The sequence below is a fragment of the Sorex fumeus genome, unplaced genomic scaffold, assembly GCF_029834395.1.
Source record: "Sorex fumeus unplaced genomic scaffold, SorFum_2.1 ptg000019l, whole genome shotgun sequence".
In the NCBI taxonomy this organism is placed as follows: domain Eukaryota; kingdom Metazoa; phylum Chordata; class Mammalia; order Eulipotyphla; family Soricidae; genus Sorex; species Sorex fumeus.
In genome coordinates this window covers 14,993,900-15,014,210 of record NW_026606076.1, presented here as the reverse complement: position 1 = coordinate 15,014,210, position 20,311 = coordinate 14,993,900, and positions in this window count along the sequence as shown.

Here is a 20,311-nt window from a genome sequence, read left to right as displayed (position 1 = left end):
GTTTCCAGGCCCTTACCCCCTTAGCCCCCTTAGAAAAGCGGGTAGGGCGTTTGCCTTGCATGCAGCCAACCCAGGTTCCATTCCAAGCATCCCATGCAGCCGACCCATGTTCGATTCCCAGCATCCCATATGGTCCCCTGAGCACTGCCAGGAGTAACTCCTGAGTGCAGATCCAGGAATGACCCAAAAAGAAAAAAAAAATAGAAAGTGAAGACCCTCCCACAGTCGTGACATGAATGTTTCATTCCTGTATAAACTTTCCTCTGCTCAGAAAGAACCTGAGAATAAATGAAACGTCTTCCCTCCTACCTCACATATATGAATAGAGCCAGTGCTCCCTCCTGAAACAACTCTAGAGACAGTCAGCCCTGAAGGTCTATGCGATCCTCTCACTGCATCATATCATCTTGTCACTTTCCTCCTCTCTGTGGACGGTGGGCCAGACAGCGCGACATCATCTTCTTCCATCTATAATTCCCGAGAATCAGCAGGAAGCTCCGTGCAAAGATCTAGAGACGTCAGCACTGTGAGCATGACAGAGGTGCACAAACTCCAGGGTCCTGACCAGAAGTTTCTGCTTTGGAGTCCGAAATTGCTCTCAGGGAGGGCAGGGCAAGCACCTGACCTGCTCTCGTATCTCACGGGTCGTAGATCCACTTGAACTGAAAATATTATGATATCTAAACAGAAATATAGTGGAACAGAGAAGAATTAGGACCCGGGCCAGAGCTACAGCATATTGGGGAGGGCAACTACCTTGAATGCAGCTTACTCTGGTTTAATCCCCCACATTCCACTAGATCCCCCAAGCCACCTGGAGTGACTGCTGAGTGCAGAGTCAGGTTACTCCAGTACCCAGAGTACTTCTGGCTGTGACCCCAAAACAAAAACACACAAGTAAAAAGTGAATTGTATAGTTAATCAGAAAAAAAAAAAAGTTTCTGGACTTTACCCAGCATAAAAGCATTTTTATGATGGCTACAGAGATAGCACAGATCACAAGGTGCTTGTCTGACACACAGCTGACAAGGGTTCAGTCCCCATCACCCCACAGGATCCCCAAACCTAGATCGATCAATGAAAACAGAGCCACGGGTAAACTCCGCGGGGTGTGGCCAACCAAAAAAAAATTTAGGTGTCAGAACTATAGTATGGTAGGGTATGGGCCTTGTACACAGTTGACCTGTGTTCAGTCCCTGGCACCACACTGGGTAACAAAAGTAGCAACCACAGGGTATGACCAGAAAAAAAAAAGTTTTTGTTCATGCATCAACCTCTACCAGCCACTTTTGGAGAATGCAGGTTAGACTTGGGTTTTGGAGCCAAGGTGGCAGATATTTGGGCTCACCCAGGTGGTTCTTGAGAAATCCTGCATTTTGCAGGAGATTGTACCGTGTGGCAGGCTGCTGCAAGGCCAGGGCCTACACCCCTGGCCTATCACTGACCTCAGGAAATCAAAGTCTCTATAAGGACTGTGAACATTATGAGAAGGATACAGGCAGGAAACAGGGATGAGGCCCAGCTGGTAGAGATCCAGACAGGGCTGCTGGCACCTGGGTCCTCCCGGTGCAATCCTGAGCCAGAAGTACAAACTGCAATTTCAAAGGTTTGCAGGGGCCAGAAAGAGCACACAGTGAATGGCAGGGCACGTGTCATGCATGTGGCATACTCAACTTTACAGCCTGAATCAGCAAGGAGTGATCCCAGAGCACTGCTGGGTTTGGCAAAAGCCCACACAGTCAATCCCCCTCCTGGCCAAATAAAGGCAATGAGGAATTTATCTGCCAACAGCAGAGGTGTGAAATCTAGTAATATATTCGCAAGGGTCAATCCTTTGGGTTTTTTTTTTTTTTCTGTTTTGGGACCACACTGAGAAGTGCTCAGAGCTTATAGGCCAAGTTTTCAGATTATATGGTTTTAGTCCTACGGGTACATGATTTTATAAAAGAAAAAGGGGATGAAAAATTATACTTGGGGCCAGAGTGACAGTACAACAGGCAGGGCGTTTGACTTGCACCCAGCTGACCTGAGTTTGGTCCCTGGCATCCCATATGGTTCCCCGAGCACTGAAGGAGTGATTCCTGAGTACAGAGGCTGAGTGCAGAGCCAGGAATAAGCCCTGAGCATCGCCAGTGTGACCCAAAAAGTGGAGAAAATAAAATTGCACTTATCCCAAATGAAAGTTTAAAGTCCATAATTTCACTCAGAGCTTCCAAGTCCTTCCTTTTCTCTAAACAACCTCTTGTTCAAAAGGACTCAAAAATGTTCATATTTAAGAACTTCCAATTAAGGTATGAATAGTGGAGTAGGAGAGAATACATCATATTCAAGCAGATACTGGCCAACTGAAAGCCTGAGGGCGTTCCCTGGTACCCCTAGTCCCCTGAGCAGGACAAAGACCTCAAGCACTGCCAGGTGTGGTCCCAAATCTCACCTTATCTGATCCTCAAGTAGTGAGATAGACCCAGAGAGAGGAGCTTAGAGGGTTGAGCACTTGCTTTACCTTTGGTGGACATGGCATGGCTCCCCTGCATGGCTCCCCCTGCATCCCAGACACACAGACACGGAGGGGGGAGAGTCTCTGACTATCTCCAAGTTTGTAGCAAACGGGGGTGGGGGAAACAGTAGAAATACCCCGACACCCAAAAAGAAGTTCAAAGAATGCTCGGGTGTCAAAACAAATTCTGGAGTGGGAGGGTTGAGGCCATACCTACTGATGCTCAGTGGAGCCTAAGGTGTGTCAGGGATAACCCTGGTCACTGCAAGAAAGACAAACACCCTCCTGACTATACTAATGACCAGCCCCTAAGAGTGAGACATTTAAAACCTATTGCAGCTGGTCCCAGAAAACCCCTTTCTGCAAGTACTCACTTCAACAGCAGGGAACGCCCCTGGTGTGGGAGAGATGGACAGTGAGGAATGCTTGGAATCTGGACAGGTGAGGCAGAAATTCTTTTTTCTGAGGAAATATAATCATATAGGGTTAAAACAGATAGTAAGTTAATAGGGTGCTTTTCTTTCAAGCAGCTAAGCCAGGGTCAATATGAAACAGTACATACATTCACCCACCCCAGCACTGTTAAAAATGATGCCTGAGCTCAGAAACAAAGAGTAAGCCCTGAGCCCTGAGTGACGCTGTGGCCCAAAAAACTACAATAAAAAGAATTATAAAGGAATTTTAGAGATCATATAGCAGGTGAGGTGCCTGTCTTGCACTCGGCCAAACCAAGTTTGAATCCTGGCATCCCAATATGGTTCCCTGAACCCAGCCAGAAGTGTTCCCTGAATGCAGAGGCAAGAGAAGTAACTGATTCTTGCAGCTGTACTCCTCCAGACTAAATAATTAATTCATTTAAATAAATAAAGGGGCTGGAGCGATAGCACAGCGGGTAGGGCATTTTCCTTGCAGGCAGCAGGTAGGGCATTTGCCTTGCTCTCCGCCCCTCTCGGAGAGCCCAGCAAGCTACCGAGAGTATCTCGCCCGCATGGCAGAGCCTGGCAAGCTCCCTGTGACGTATTCGATATGCCAAACACAGTAACAACAAAGTCTCCAATGGAGACGTTACTGGGCCCACTCGAGCAAATCGATGATCAATGGGAGGGCCTTTAATCTTTAATTAATCTTTAAATAATTAATTAATTTTAATTAATCTTTAAATAAAGGGGCGTGGCCAATACCGATGTAAAATTGGATTACTAGAGGAGTTAGGGCACACTCTAGAAGTCTCTGAGCTACTTCCTGCTAGGATTGCACACTTGCTTGCAAGACCCTCTGTGGCACAGCACAACCCTGATGCACCCCCTGCCGATCCCCCTCCTCCCAGACCTGAGTTGTCTTAAAGCTCTGCACCTTGGGGCCAGAATGATAACACAGACAAATGAGCATTACTTTCGAAGGCAGCCAACCTGGGTTTAATTCTGGGCATCCCTCATGGTTTCTGGCACCACTAGGAGTGCTTGCTCAAAGGAGAGCCAGGAGTAACTCACGTGCATCGCTGGGTGTGACCCAAAAAAGCAAAATAAAAAAAAAGAATGAAAAAGTAAAGAGATGCTCCCACCTCCCTGTACTCCCAGAACCCACTGAATGCACAAGGAACAAGTGAAGATCAAAGGCTCTTGCTTTTGAGTCCAAAACACATACATGTGCCCTGCCCCTCCCCCCACCCACCCCATCACTGGCCCCCCGCTCTGGGCTCACTCCAGGCTGGTACCGGGACTATGTGGGGTGCAGGGATCGAACCCGGCCGGCCGCGTTCCCCCCTCATGCAACTTTCTAAGTTCTACTCCGTAACAACGACCTTGTTTCCCTCAAAATCAATTTATAAACAAGATAAAGCTTTCCGCAGGGGCGCTTGGTGGGTCCCTGGTGAGAGGCCGCCACCCCGGGCCACCGTCACGGGGCGACCCCGCAGCACAGAAGGCGAAGACAGCGGAAGTTCAGGCGCTCAAACCGACCACTCGGGCGGCCAGCGGGAGACCGACCATGCTGGTCCCCCCTGACCCCCTGGGTGCCCCCTCACCCGCTCCTCACCTTCCACAGCGATGGCGGCCAGCCAGCACTTCTGCGGCAACCGCCCAGACCCCCAGAGAAAGAGGATCCCGATTCCATGACGTCATCAGCACGTTCACCCAGAGCCTTAAAGGGCCAGGCTTCAAATATTCCTGACTAGGTACTGGACTGGTCAGAAAGGTTCATTTTTACCCATTTCTGGGATAGGAGCAGGTGATCAGGACATCTGATGTTTGCCCGGTCTGCGATAGATGGAGAGTGACGGACTGAACAGGTAGCATAATGATCAGAAGTCTTTGTTTTGACGAAGGAAATAAAATTCACAAAGATACTTTGCGAACAGCCACCCACACCATCTCTCTGAGTCCCCATGTTCATTTATATCGCACTGAACGTCCAGGTCTTTCTTGAGTAGCTTCGACTGTTTATTTTCACAATAATAGGAGAGAGCTAGAAACTAAGTGAATCACGTGACTCAGAAAGGGGTCAGGGGTAGCCCAGAAAGGGACTCAGGGATTGGTGATGACTGGGAAGATATTTGTGTAAGCAAAAATTCCTGTGTCTGTATTTGTGTGTGTTCAGAGCAAATGGTGCTCTCCAGTTATTCCTTGAGAGCTATATGCAGCAACTCGTCAAACAGTGCTCAAGGTCTACATAGCCGTGAATTCTACATGGATCAGACAAATGAACGGAAAGTCCCTTAACTGCTGTGCAGCTAAATATTCTTTTAATATTTTTGTACTAGATGATTTATTAAGCTATAATTCTTCAAAATTTGAACCAGTGGGCAAGAACAATGGTATAGCAGGTGTGTAGGAGAAAACCTCTTTTTCAGACACATAGATCTATTGTTCGGCTATGATGACTTGGTGTTTGTTACAATAAGAATATAAAATTTAGTTTGCAAGTTTACTTATTAGCGGAATTATTCCATAAACATACTCAATTTCTTGTAACCACTCCACTAGGGTGCCAGATCGTCACAGAGTGCAAATAGGAACAATAGGTAAGGGTCCCCCCACAAGTGAGGTAGTAAACAACAATAGCTGGTTTCTTTGTGTATTCTCTTTTCCTTGCTTCAATAACTAAATTTACAGGGTAACAGGATGTAGGCCTGGTGAATTTAATTTTGTGGGTGCTTATGAAAAGGACAGGTGTGTCAGGATGTGCTTTTTTCTAACCAACATTCTATGCTTCTCTTGGGAGGCTGCTGCTTTGCCTAGCAGAACAGCCTGCAAGCTGGTATGAACAAACCCTCCAAATTTTGGACTTCATTTGAGAATTGATGGTGTGGGGGCCCAATATCCCAAGTCCCTGGGATGTCCGCAAAGGGCCTTCAAAGGACCTGTTAGTGCTGGCGATCTTCTCTCTGGCCCCGAGAGTCAGCTCTGGGATTGCGTAGAAGGCTGGACGCAGCACAACCTCCCCTATCTTCAAATTCCCCTATCTTCCCACTACTACACTGTCCTCCCGTTTTTCATCAATTTGCTTGAGCAGGCCCAATAATGTCTCCATCCTGAGACTTGTTCTTACTGTGTTTGGCATATCTAATACGCCACGGGGAGCTTGCCAGGCTTTGCCATGCGGGCGAGATACTCTCGGTAGCTTGCCAGGCTCTCCGAGAGGGGCAGAGGAATCGAACTCGGGGAAGCCTCAAGGGCCACGTGCAAGGCAAACACCCTACCCGCTGTGCTATCGCTCCAGCCCAACTACTACACTATTCTGTTGGAAATATAGCTCTAAACATTTTAGGTTTAACATTGGTATGTCCGTTCTCCCTTGTCACAGGGAGTTTAAGGTTTATTGCATAACACCCATCACAATGCTCCTGGGGCACTCCCATCCATCTGTTTCTTGGATTATAGCTCTAAGCACTTAGGTTTAACATTGGTATCTCCTTCCTCCCTTGCCACAGGGAGCTTAGGTTTACCACAGTGCTCCTGAGGCACTCCCATTCTTCTGTGTTTCTGTGTACCTTCCTTCTCTGTGATTTCCTTTCCCAACTGGCCTGTCACCTTTTACTCCGAATCAGACTCTGTTAATTTGTAAGGTCTGAATCCTCAGAAATCTGAGTGAAAAACTGCTTTTATCTTCGCCTTATGTCCTTTGCATAGTTACTTTAGAGCAACGTCCTTTTTGTATAGACTAGGAAGATAGTTAATACTCTGACTTTGTAACTTGGAGTTAATTGACTCCAAAGAATACTTCATACCTGGGCATCTGCTTTCTTAATCTAACCCTTAGCTTCCCTTATTTCCTAGCACCCCAAAGGCAGTGTCACGATGAGGGAGTGGATGGACCCAGGGCTAGCTCTGAGGTACCCTGGCATTGAAATGGGCTAGACCAAAGCGACATATAAGTTAAGAGCATGGTCATGGACAAATTCTGTCATGATCCAAAGAGTAACAACTAGATTGGTACCATGCTAGGGATAAGAAAGACTAATCTGGCCTGAGCACTGTAGTCTGAGATCTATAGTAAGATGTCACCAGCTTAATGTATCTATTACTGTATCCATACAAAATGACTGATTTTATTAAGGAGCAGAATTAAGATGAATGTTTATATGGTTCCTGGACTAAGGGAAGGAAAAACGCACCCATAGATGGCATGTCACCGTTAGGTGGGTCTTCTTGCTGAGTTTGTCCTAGAAGAAGCTTCCTCTGAGAGAGGGACCATACATCCATTGATTGTATAACCTCGCCTATGTGTAATTGCTACCCCAACTCCCTCATGACTTGGGAGATAACTAAAGCTGTAAGAGTCGGCAAGGGAAAAAAATCAAGAAAGAATCCGAGAGGAAAAATCCAAGAGGAATGAAGGAGATTCATGGAAGGAGAATCAGAGGAGAACTGAGACGAGATTGGAAGAAACTGAAATTGATACCAACCAGCCTGGCCCTCATTCCCTCCATCATACACCCATGGCCGTCAGCTGGCCAAGGGTGGGGGAAGCAGTCTGAGACCATCAAATTCAGGCGGCGGCGGGGTTGGGGGGAAGAGAGAGAGCAGAGAGAGGGGGATTCATATTCATTTTTTGAATACACAACATGAAATGACAAACCAGTTCTTTGAAACAATTACCACTTGTGTTTGCTTTCAATAGAAGAAAAAATTAAAGTACTTTATTGATATGAAAAATAATAGAATTTTTTTCAGTTTCAGTACCCAGTAAGGCTAACTGCCTTTTACTCCCAGGATAAGACTCTGAATTTCCTCCTTGCAGTTTCCAGACATCACAGATGTAATAGCAGGAAGAGAGCCCGGATCCCCACCTTTCAAGTCACGTGCTTGCTCCACTGAGTTATCCTGCTGGGTATAATGATATTCATTTTTGAATGTGTGAATCTTCCCAGCTCACGCATATTCAGTGACCCTATTCCCAAGTCAGATTGCAGCTATGCCAAATTCTGAAGCTGTGGTTTGAGTTCTGAAATAAATCACAGCAAGTCAGGTAAGAATTATTCGAATGACCCCTGGGTGAACAGGCCGAGCAGGTGGATGACATCTCTGTGGTTCTCACAGTCCAAACAGGCCCAGATAAAGGGAAGATCCTTTGGGAGTATAGCTGTGAGGAGCCTGGCAATCACACACTAGCCTTTTGGCTTTTCTATTTGACTAGACCCAGGGATATTTGAGGATCCTCTGGGATACAGCAACTCAAACCCACTGCAAGGCAAGCACCCTCCCCACTATAGTATGACTTCAGCACAAACTAGCTTTATTATGGGCTCACTCAGTGACTTTTAACATAAAAGCAAAAGAATATTTCATAGTGGGTAAGAGAGAGTATAGCAGGTAGGGCATCTGCCTTGCATAAGGCTGACAGGGGCAGGATTCTGAGCACTGCCCAAAGGAACCCTTGAGGACCGCCAGTAATAAACCCCTTGGCAACATCAGACCCCAAACCAAAACAAAACAAAATGTCTTCGTATACTCAAAAAACATGCAAATGATCTGAGGTCAAAGACATGCTTAGTGACAGAGAGGGCAGGTTGCAAGGTGGTTCTGCTGCTCTTGAATAGGGCACACCAACAATACAGGCTGTGCAGTCAGGCTGGTAAGGGAAAGGGGTACAAAGGACCCTTAATCTCATGAACACAAGACTAATGAAGAAGAATGGAACAAGCCAAGAAAGCAAAGCACAGGATCACCCCAGGGGAGCAAAGGGCCCTGTGAGTAGAGCACAGATGCCTGCATCCAGAAGCCCGAGGCTCCCTGGGGTCAGCAGCATGATTCACACACACTCAGGGCACACCCACAAGGCCAGGGCCCGAGCCTGGTAGGGTCCTCAGACACTCAGCTGCATACACGCCTCTCCTCCCCGGCCTCAGGGCTCCTCCTACCAGCCACTGGATTACAGTTGGCTTCGTCCTAGAATATCTTGCCCCCACAGAATCAATGTAGAGATTAGAGACAATGAAAAGGTGAGAGGCCTAGCCCATGTGTACCTGATATAGCCAGCCAAGTTACTGAAAGTACGCAAACAACACAATCTTCACTTTTGCTGCCTTGCACGCAACTGGTCCAATTTAATCCCCGGATCCCATATGATCCCCCAAGCAAACACCAAGACTGATAAGTGAGTGCAGATCCCAGAGTCACCCCTAAGTATTATGGCGGGGCTGAAAAATGAAACTAAACAAAACAAAATTGGACACATACAAAATATGACGTTAGGTCCTTGAGAAAATTTTATTTGGGGGAGTTTTAAATTATTGAGTATAAAATGTATTGCAAACATGACTTTAAAGTATTGTGTAACAATTCAATCAGCTAATCAGTGGCTGAATAAATAGCAGTACTCCTACATTAAAAAAATAAAAGTATTGTGTAAAAATACTTGCCAAGATTTCATTGTCTGTTGAATCTTGACTATCCTGCCTCTAAAGAGACCACCTCTTAAGGTGCCTGTAAACAATGCATGATGAAAATTCTTTTTTTTTTTTTTTGGCTTTTTGGGTAATATCCGGTAATACACAGGCATTACTCCTGGCTCTAAACTCAGGAATTACTCTGTTGGTGCTCGGGGACCATATGGGATGCTGGGAATCGAACCCAGGTTGACCTCTTGCAAGGCAAATGCCCTACACGCTGTGCTATCACTCCAGCCCCTGCATGATGAAAATTCTTGTATTTTATTATGGAATTGCCATTGGTTTACTCTGTATATCTATTGAGTCACGGCCATAAGTAGAGTTCCTTCCAAAACTACTTGTGACTTGTAGTTTAACTTAATCTCATCTGTATTGTATAAATACTAAATTGGGGTAGTAAATACTACCCCAAATTGCCCCTGAGCACTGCTATGAATACTTCAGCACAGAGCCAGAAGGAATGTGGACTGTGGCTCCAAAACAAAACCAAAGCAAACACATTGAAGTGAAGGGTAGTACAAGAAGTCAATTTAGCAATGGAAGGAACTTTTTACAGGAGCTTGAGCGACAGTACAATGCGGAGGATGCTTCGCTTGCATGTGGTTGATCTGGTTCAATGCCCTGCATCTCAGATGGACCGAGGCCCACCTAAAGTGAAACTTGAGTAAAGGGCGGTGGTAGTCCCTGAGCATTATGAGTTGTGGCCCAATAACAAAAACAGAGAAAAGGAAAGGACGTAGAGAAACTGAAAAATACAAAGCTGTCAAACATCCTGGCCTGTCAGAGTAATGGCCACACAGCCCCTGCCCAGTCCCTAAGATTTCTAATGGGTCTGTCCTGGCACATGCTCCCACGAAGCTCTCACCGACAGTCCGCAGATGTTCATAGGTCTCCAGTATCACGTCCCTATAGAGCTTTCTCTCATATACAGCCAGGCACATCCACTCATGGGGGGAAGGTGATGGCCACATGAGTAAAGGTCACAGCATCCTGAGTCAGGACACATATACAGGCAGGAGTCAGGGTCCATCCCCAGCCCATTCCCTTGGTAGTGAGGAGGAGTCCACCAGGAATCTAGAAGGATTCAGCTCAGGGTGTCTCCCGTCAGGAAGAACGAGCCTCCACTCAAAATTCCTGGCTGACAGGCCCCAGAAATCATTCTAAGGAAGCTGAATCTGATAAAATGTGAGAAATCTATAGTACAAAGTTCTTGTCAGGTGTAAGCCTTACACACAGATACCCCAGGGCCAAACTCAGAGCCACTGGTCCAGTGAGCACTACAGAGTAACAACTGAACACAGACCCAAAGAAACCAACAAAGTGATCCTAGATGTGGCCCCAAACACTAAGCATCCCCCCATATACACAACTTTTGTTCTAGGAATGAAAAGGTGACACTCAATATTCAGCGAAGTACTCAAAGCTCTGTGTAACATATGTGCCTATAGGACTAAGAGATCCTGATTCAGGGTTGCCACAAATCTGTCTCAGAAAGTAGTGACTCAGTCCCAAAGATCCTTTCTCCATCTCCCTGGGACCGGAGCATCCCTGGAATTGTGCACAGCATCATGTGAATATGACTGTGTGACAGAGCAAGCAAGGCTCCCCAGATCAGAAAGGACAAAAAAGGGATCCAGGAGTTCAAGGCCCCCAGAGTCAGCAGCATTTTTCACCTGCACTCAGGGCACCCCCACACTTCCCAGACCTCAACCACGGAGGGTCCTCAGACACACCCCTGTCACCCCTGCACACACACCTCTCCTCTCCTCCCCGGTCTCAAGAGCTCCTCCTTCCAGTCAGGAGATCACTGAGGGCTTCACACCACAGGAATGCCCTGCCGAAACAGAGATCAAATCACAGATTAGTGATAAAGCTTCGGTTGACATAATTCCTAACACCCAACAAAGGGGGGTCCCTAGATGGGTCTTGGATGGACCTGGGGAGAGCGGCAAAGCTACCCAGCATCAAAAAGAGACAGCGTAGAAAGCATAAAAGCACAGTCTTGATGAAAGTCTTATAACTTAAGGAAAAGGACCTCCAAGGGGTAGGTAGGGAAAGCTGGACCAGCCTGAAGACTTACACTAAAACCCTTCCTTGCCCTCGGGGCCGGGGTTGTAACTAATCCAAATAACTGCAAGTATTGATAAGTAAACTTATTTGTTGAATATGTACAACTACAGGGAAAAAAGAAAAGCCACAGAGATGTCAGACAGAATGTCTTCTTGAGTTAATCCCCCCAAGAGAATTACCTCCATTGCAACATTTTATGTCTGCAAATGACCCTCACATCTAAATGCAGTCCTATATCCCACCCTCCCTCAGTTGTTCTGTAAGAATGCTTTCAGCTCTCCATGAAATGGGCCATTTGGATTATCAGTCTGTGGTTCCCCATCTCTTTCTTCCTCTGCTAGGGACCCCCACGCATAAACTCACAGGGACCCCATGGGATGCCAGGTATAGAGCCCATGTCCACTGATTGCAAGATAATCACCTTCCCCCACTGTACTATAACTTTAGGTCCAGCACCACATGGACCTTCCTGAACCCCTCTTGAAGTGATCATTAAGGGCTGTAAACCCAAGAGCTTAATAAATCCAAAAATGGCCAAAGATGGCAAGACATCCCAATTAAAAAAAATAAAGTATCCATACAGACAGCACAGAAATGCTGCACTTGCCTTGCTCACGGCTAATCCAGGTTCATTTCCTAATATTCCCTAGAGTCCCTCAAGCCATCCAGGAATGATCCCTGAGTGCAAAGCCCAGGAGCAAACCCTGAGTCCTGAGGAAGTCTCCCAAGATCCATTCAAGTGACCCTGAGCATTGAAACAGGGCAGCATCTGATGGGGTGAGACAAAAAAAAAAAAAAAGAATGAACTGTGGTGGGAGAGATATTATAGCAGGGAAGACAAATGTGCTGCCCACATGTACAGGTTGATCCCAGGCAGCCCTTATGGTTCAAGGGCATGGCCAGGCCATTTCCTAAATATATAGTCTTTGGAATTCATAACAAATTCTAGGAAGTAAGAGATTTCTGCATACTGAAGTATACAAATCACAGAAAAAAGTTGCTATTCTCCCACCTTACAGTTAATGATTAGAGATAATGTAAGGAAAAAATTATTTTCCAGAAAAAGCTTTCTTTCAAAAGATTATTGAAGACTTAGGTCAGAACCACTCTCGGAAATTTTCCAACAGGTGAATCCTCAGCTCATGTCCTCTAAGCATCCTGTTGGGATCTCGTGTACCCACTTCCCCTGAAGGCTTCTCACGCTGGATTTTCTATGTGTTACTGTTTTTTTATGTGTTACTGTTTTAAACTTTTTTATTTACATTTATTTAATTTTTCAGGGTACCTTAAATATCCCACCCACACGGCAGAGCCTGCCAAGCTATTCCTGGTCAATTTGATATGCCAAATCCAATAAAAAAAAAATGGATCTCATTCCCCTGACTCTGAATATGGCAGAGTCGAGAAGGATGGGGAAGGAGTGGCTGATAAAATCCCAAGGCAGAAATAGGCTGCCAAAATGAAGAAAGACAAAAATGATTGTCTGTACTTGCTGGCACGTATGCTGGCATCTGATGCATCCATCGACGACCTGATGGTACAAGCGCGAAAGATCAGGTACAACATCATTGTTCTGACCGAAACGAGAAGACATCGATCATATCACACCGTTTTCGACAATGGAGAAGAACTGTTCATTGGAACATGTGACTAAAGAGTCGTCGGTGGTGTCGGTATCCTTGTCAACACGAACTTAACCATGAGCATTGATTCATTCGAATGCCTAACTACCCGAATAGGACGATTACACTTGAATAGATGTGGCTCACTGCCAGCAGTTTCTATCTTTGTTGTCTATGCACCAACATCCAATTATGGTGAAAGAGAAATTGAGAAGTTCTACATGGAGCTGGAGAAGTTCTATAAAGAAGATCACACCTTCTACAAGATCATTGTCGGTGATTTTAATGCCAAGATAGGACCAAGAAGATCAGTCAATGAACTCCACATTGGGACCCATGGCCTAGAATGGAACGAACAGGGTTACATACTGTCTGAGTTCATCATGTCAACCAATACCTTCCATGGTAACTCACAGTTCCAAAAGGCTGAATGTAAACATTGGACATGGGAGTCTCCTGGTAGACGGTTCCACAATGAAATCACTTAATCACTTAATCACTTAACTTCCTGTTAGTCGTTGATTTGTTTGAGCGGGCGCCAGTAACATCTCCATTTGTCCCTGTCACGTGCTGAAAAAAATATTCAGGGTCAGGTGAATGAGACCAGTTGTAATTACTGATTTTGACATATCGAATACACAACGGATAGCTTGCCAGGCTCTTCCGTGCGGGTGGAATACTCTCGGTAGCTTGCCAGTCTTTCCGAGAGGGATAGAGGCTTTTGGGGCGACCTCTAATCACCCTAAATGAAATGGACCACATCATATTCAATCGGCAGTTTTGCCTAACCGATGTTGCTGTTGTCCCAAAATTCCAAATGGGATCGGACCACCGTCTCCTTCGTGCAAAATTCTACCTCACAGAACAGGGAGAAAAGAATGCAAAGTTTAAGAAGAGAACTCCCAGAACAACCACCAACTGGGAGCTCTTTGGCTCTGTTGCCGCAACACGGGAAGATGCCATCACTGACAACATTGATGAGGAATACGATGGAATGATTTCGCACCTCCATGATTGTGCAAGGAATGCCAAGAGAGAGATAACCACAAAAAATGCCTTTCTTCGAACACTCTTGAACTTATTCGCCAACCTGTCTTGGCACATGGCTCAGGCAACTGCAAGCGAACATCTGAGCTGGCAAAACAATGCAGAGAAGCCATCAAGAATGACCTCAAAGACAGGAGAACAGCGGTGCTTGTAGATGCGGCAGAAGCCAGGAAAAGCATCCATAATGCCCGCCTGTCCTTCACCAACTACAAGACCAAGATGATTGCCCTTCCACATCCTGATGGATCCATCACATCTTCCAGAAGAGCAATGGAGAAGATTATTCATGACTTCTACTCAGATCTCTTTAATAGCCACGTCCACTTGCCCACATACCACATTCCGCACGATGGATATATCGTTCCCAATGTTCTCCCCTCTGAAATTCAACACGCCATCTTGTTGGTAAAGAAACAAAGAACACCTGGCCCAGACAAGATCAGACCTGAACACCTGAAGAACTTACCATCAGTACTCATCAATACACTGGCTCGGCTCTTCACACGCTACCTGTCTGAATGCAAGGTTCCATCCGAATGGAAAACCAGCAAGACTGTACTACTATACAAGAAGGGAGACATCCACGACATTCGAAACTATTGCCCAATCTGCCTATTGTCTGTCATCTACAAACTGTTCACTCGAGTCATCCTGAATAGGATTAGCAGAACACTAGATGAAGGACAACCACGTGAACAAACTGGGTTCCGAAAAGGATTCAGTACCATCGACCATATCCACATGATAACTAAGCTCATTGAGGTTTCTCAGGAGTTCAAGATGCCGCTCTGTCTAAAGTTCATTGATTTAAAGAAGGCCTTTGATTCTGCTGAGACGGAAGCGGTCATTGAAGCCCTAGCAAATCAGGGTGTACAAACTCAATACATCAGGATCCTCCATGAGCTCTATTACGGATTCACTACCAGGATCTCACCATTCTACAAAGAAGTAATCATCCATGTCGAGAGGGGTTCGTCAGGGTGATACCATTTCACCAAAACTCTTCAGTGCCACCCTCGAGAACATCATGCGATGACTGGAATGGGAAGAAATGGGAGTAAAGACAGATGGTCGACAACTACACCACTTCTGCTTTGCTGATGACATCGTTCTAATAACACCAAACATCAGCCAAGCAGCACAAATGCTGACCAACTTCGACCATGAGTGTGGAAAGGTCGGACTACAGCTGAATCTTGTGAAGACAATGTTTATGAGAAACGGCCTCGTTCCTGATGCTGCAGTCACTCTCAATGGAACCACCATCTCCGAATGCAACAGTTATATATGCCTACGTCGAGAAATCAACATGATGAATGACCTGCCACCTGAGTTATGCAGGAGGAAGAGAGCGACTTGGAATGCCTTCAAGAGCGTTGAAGAAATAACTAAGAGGACAAAGAAACTCCAGCTACGAGCACATGTCTTCGATTCCACTGTTCTTCCTGCATTAACATATGCCTCAGGGACCTCGGCCCTAAGAAAACAGGATGAGAACGCTATTTGGATCTCTCCAAGAGGAATTGAAAGAGCTATGCTTGGAATATCACACTTCACTCAAATGAGAGATAGAATTCAGAGCTCTGATCTCCGTCAACGGTCAAGAATCAGGGACGCTGTCTCATTTGCCAAGGCATCAAAAATCAGATGGTGTGGACACGTAATGAGGTTTACAGACAACTGCTGGACTAGAGCCATTACTGACTGGATTCCACGGGACATCAAAAGATCGTGTAGACGCCCACCAACAAGATGCTCAGACTTCTTTGTCAAGACCCTGAATGATCAGTTTGAGGCTCTGCATGGTCCTAGAACGAACAGATGCCATTGGGCTATGCTAGCATGCAACAGGGATGAATGGAGACATTACTGGCACCCGCTCGAGTAAATCGATGAATAACGGGGGATCAAGTGATCAAGTGACTGTTTTAAACCAATGAGGCCCTTTTACTTTTAGAAAAGACAGTTTTTTTTTTTTTTGGTTTGGGGGCAGATAGGTTGATTGCCTTGCGCCCGGCCAACCCTGGGTGGATTCCTCCACAACTTTTGGAGAGCCCGACAAGCTACCAAGAGTATCCTGCACACACAGCAGAGCCTGGCAAGTTCCCCCTGGCATAATCGATATGCCGAAAACAGTAACAAGTCTCACAATGTAGACGTTACTGGAGCCCACTTCAGCAAATTGATGAACAATGGGAGGATAGTGCTACAGTGCATAGTCAGGAATAAAACCTGAGCATTGCCACCTGCAATCCCGAAACAAAGAAAACAAAACAAAATTCTTGAAACTTGACCGCATGGTGCAATTGTACTGGGGGTAAGACAGCAACCCCTAAAGCTGAACTGGAACAGTTGTGTGTGGAGGATGGAAAAATGCCAACTGATCACCAACCATCCTGGTGGCCCTGTTCCCTTCTTAATGCATCTGTTGGAGGTGGCTGCCGGTCGAGGTGGGAGTAGCAGCTCATGGCCACCGAAAGCATGTGGTGGATGAGAAACACCACATCACTGCCAGTCTAGCTGACTTACTTATTCTATGAACTTACAGAACTCACCTGCACATACACCTCTCTTCCCTAGGCCTCAGGGCTACTCCTTCCAGCCAGATGACCACAGCTTTCACCCAGAAATGCCCTAAACCTCACAGACACATCTGCATGAAACTGCATCTAGCATTCACTCTTGTTGTACAGAAATATACTTGAAAATTGTGCAACAATTTTGCTGTATCGGAAAATTATTCTAATATCCAGGGTGTTTACTATACACCAGGATGTGAACTGTGTTTTCCAGTCCATTATCCGAAAGGTTGGTGGTTCGTGCCCACCCAGGGATGCCAGATGTGTAACTCACACAAAGAGGGGGGCACGGCACCCCACAGCGGCGGTGGCTCTATCTCTACCGCCGCCCGCGTTCGGTAGTCTCACCCTTCTCCCACCCCGGAGAGAATGATGGCGATGGTCAGGCAGAGGAAGGAATGAGGGCCAGGCTGGTAGGTATTAGTCGTAGTTTATTCTGATTCTCTCCTCATCTCTCCTTCTGTCTCTGCCCCCATGCTACTTCATTCTCCTTTTCCATCCCCCTTCATCCTCCGCTTCCTTCTGATCCTCTCTGAACTCTCTTCTTCCTTCTGCCCTCAGCCCACTCCTACAGTACAGTTAAATCCTCTCTCCATGAGGAATTGGGGGGAACAATTACACATAGGTCAGGTCACAATCAATAGGGGTAGAAATCTTAGCCTCAGGGAAGGCCGCTCCTAGGACAGATCCTTCCTCAGCAGGAGGACCCACCCTAGAGCATAATCCCATCGGCGTGCCTCTCCTCTCCTTGTCCGACAAGCATGTAAGAATATAATATAAATCATTTTGTATGGACACAGTAAGAAATATCTTAAACTTATAGATTTGCTCTCCTAGGGCCATCTCGATCTCAGACTATGGTGCTCAGGCCAGATAGTCTTTCTCACCCCTAGCAGGATCCTAGTCTTGTCATTACCTTTGGATCATGACAGCATTTGTCTATGATCAAACTGTTAACTTATAGTTAAGAATCGTGGCACTTTGGCCTGGCCCATTTCGCTGCCAGGGTAGCTCGCCACTTGCCCTGGGTCCATTCAGTCCCTCGTCGGGACCCTGCTTTTGGGGTGTTAGGAACTAAGGGCAACTGAGGCTTAAGTCGAGAAAGAAGATGCCCAGGAGTGAATAATATTCAAGGCCAATCAAATCCTAAGTTACAAAGCATAATGTTAACGGTCTTCCTGTATCTCTACAAAAAGGATATTACTTTAAAGTAAACTGTTCATAAGGCATAAGGAGAGGAAAAAGGCAATATTTCACTTATACATATAAAATCATAGATTTCTGGGAAACTGATCTTACAAATTAACAAAGTCTGATTAAGGGGAAAGCTGATTAACTGGGTGGGAAGGAGAGCATAGGGAAGACTGTTTACAGATAAACACAATGGAAGTGGAAGTGCTTCAGGAGCACTGTGATGGGTGTAACCAGATTGATGGGTGTAACCAGATAAAACCTAAGCTTCTTGTAGAGGGACAAAGCAATGTTACCCAACAAGAATCTGGAGTGACACTACATTTTTGGGGGAGGTCATACCCGGTGATGCCCAGGGGTTACTCCTGGCTCTGCACTCAGAAATTACGCTTGGCAGTGCTCAGGGGACCATATGGGAAGCTGGGAATCGAACCCGGGTCGGCCACATGCAAGGGAAACGCCCTACCCACTGTGCTATCACTCCAGCCCCGTGATTTTACTTTTAAAAGATGAATATTATACTTCAGAGCCAAGGTGGTGATTCAGTAGAGAAGGTGCTTGCTTTGCACTTTGCTGACCCAGATTCAATACCGGAGCACCCCAAATGGGTTCCTGACCCTTGGGAGAAATGATCCCTGAGCTCAGAGCCAGGAGTTAGCTATGAACACTGCATGGTGTGGCTCCCAAATACTGCAACAACAAACAGTAACTAACGAAGAAAACAAAACCAAAAATAAATTCATGTGCAAAGAAAAACTCTACAGTGAAATACTTAAAGGATTGAACAGTGGGTCCTTAGGTAACTTTTTTTGGGGGGTCACTCCTGGCTTTGCCCAGGAGTTACTCCTGGCTCATGCACTCAGGAATTACTCCTGGCAGTGTTCAGGGGACCACATGGGAAGCTGGGAATAGAACCCAGGTTGGCTGCATGCTAGGCAAATGCCCTACCCGCAGTGGTATCGCTCCAGCCCCGTTAGATCACTTTTTTACTTATTTAATGCTGAAGAAGCCCATGATTTATCCTGAATACTTATTCTCTTTTCTCTTCTCTCACATCCTGTGTGTGTGTTTGCGTGTATGTGTGTGTGTGTTTGTATGTGTTTAGTTTGAGGACAATAACCAACAATGCTCAGGGATTATTCCTAGTCTGGGATGAGGGATAAGTCACGGTGCGCTTCAGGGAACATATTCAATGCTACATATACAGAACCTTGGTTGGATACTTGCAAGGCAAGCATACCTAGTATATGCTGTACACTGGCGCTTTCTAGATAATTCCAGCACACCAGCAGTAAGCCCTAGTCGAAGCTCCTATTTACCAAAAAATCAAATATATTACTTTAAATATCTTACTTTACCAGCACTACACAAAACAACAGTGAGGGTAGCCTGCTAATGGAGAGATGAAATGAGGAAGTTGCTTTGCTTCTTAATATATTCCTACATACTCTTTTTTTTTCCTCTGGGGGTCACACCTGGCGATGCTCAGGGTTTCCCCCTGGTTCTTTTTTTTTTCTTTTTGGGTCACACCCAGTGATGCACAGAGGTTAATCCTGGCTAATGCACTCAGAAATTACTTCTGGCGGTGCTCGGGAGACCACATGGGATACTGGGAATCGAATCCGGGTGGGCCTAGTGCAAGGAAAATGCCCTACCTTCTGTGCCCAATCAAAAGAAATCAAAATAATCAATAAAAATAATCAATAAAAATAATCAAAATAAATCGCTCCAGCCCAATCAAAATAAATCTTCTATTTTATTTTTTGGAGGCCACACAGCTGATGCTAAGTGGTTATTCCTGGCTCTGCACTCAGAAATCAATCCAGGTTGTGCTAGCAGGATGGAACACGGGTTTGCAATGTGGAAAACAAAGGCTTTCAGTGATCTGATATAGGTCCCTCACCCCAAGACCTGCAGTCCCCATGCTCAGCCCCGCTCCCTCCCGCCTCTGACTATTGCTGACATGGAGGCGGTCATGGCTGCAGGGGCCCCCCAAGATCATGGACTCACACCACGTACCCTGCACCCTGGTACAGCCCCCATCATACCCCGCAAAACTGTGCCCCCCGAGAGCCTCCACTGCTCCTTAGGAACCACCTCGATATCAGGGAACAAGTGAAAAAAAAAGTGTGAAAGCGCCCCACAAGCTGGTGCAGCTACCCCACTTATAGTGCAGAGACAGGGAAGTGTGGGGTGCTCACAGGAAGCCTCATCTTCTGCCACAAAATTGGCCTTCACAGTCAGCTTTCCAAGAAGAGACCCTACTTTGTCCTTTATCCACGAGAACAACTGCTGGGCCATGTGTCCAGAACACCAGAAACTGGAGGGCCCTGAGTTCACTCTCACTGAGTGCAGGGTCAGGAGTGAACCCAAGCATCCAAGCAAGGACAAGGATGGAAAGTCCCCGAAAATTATA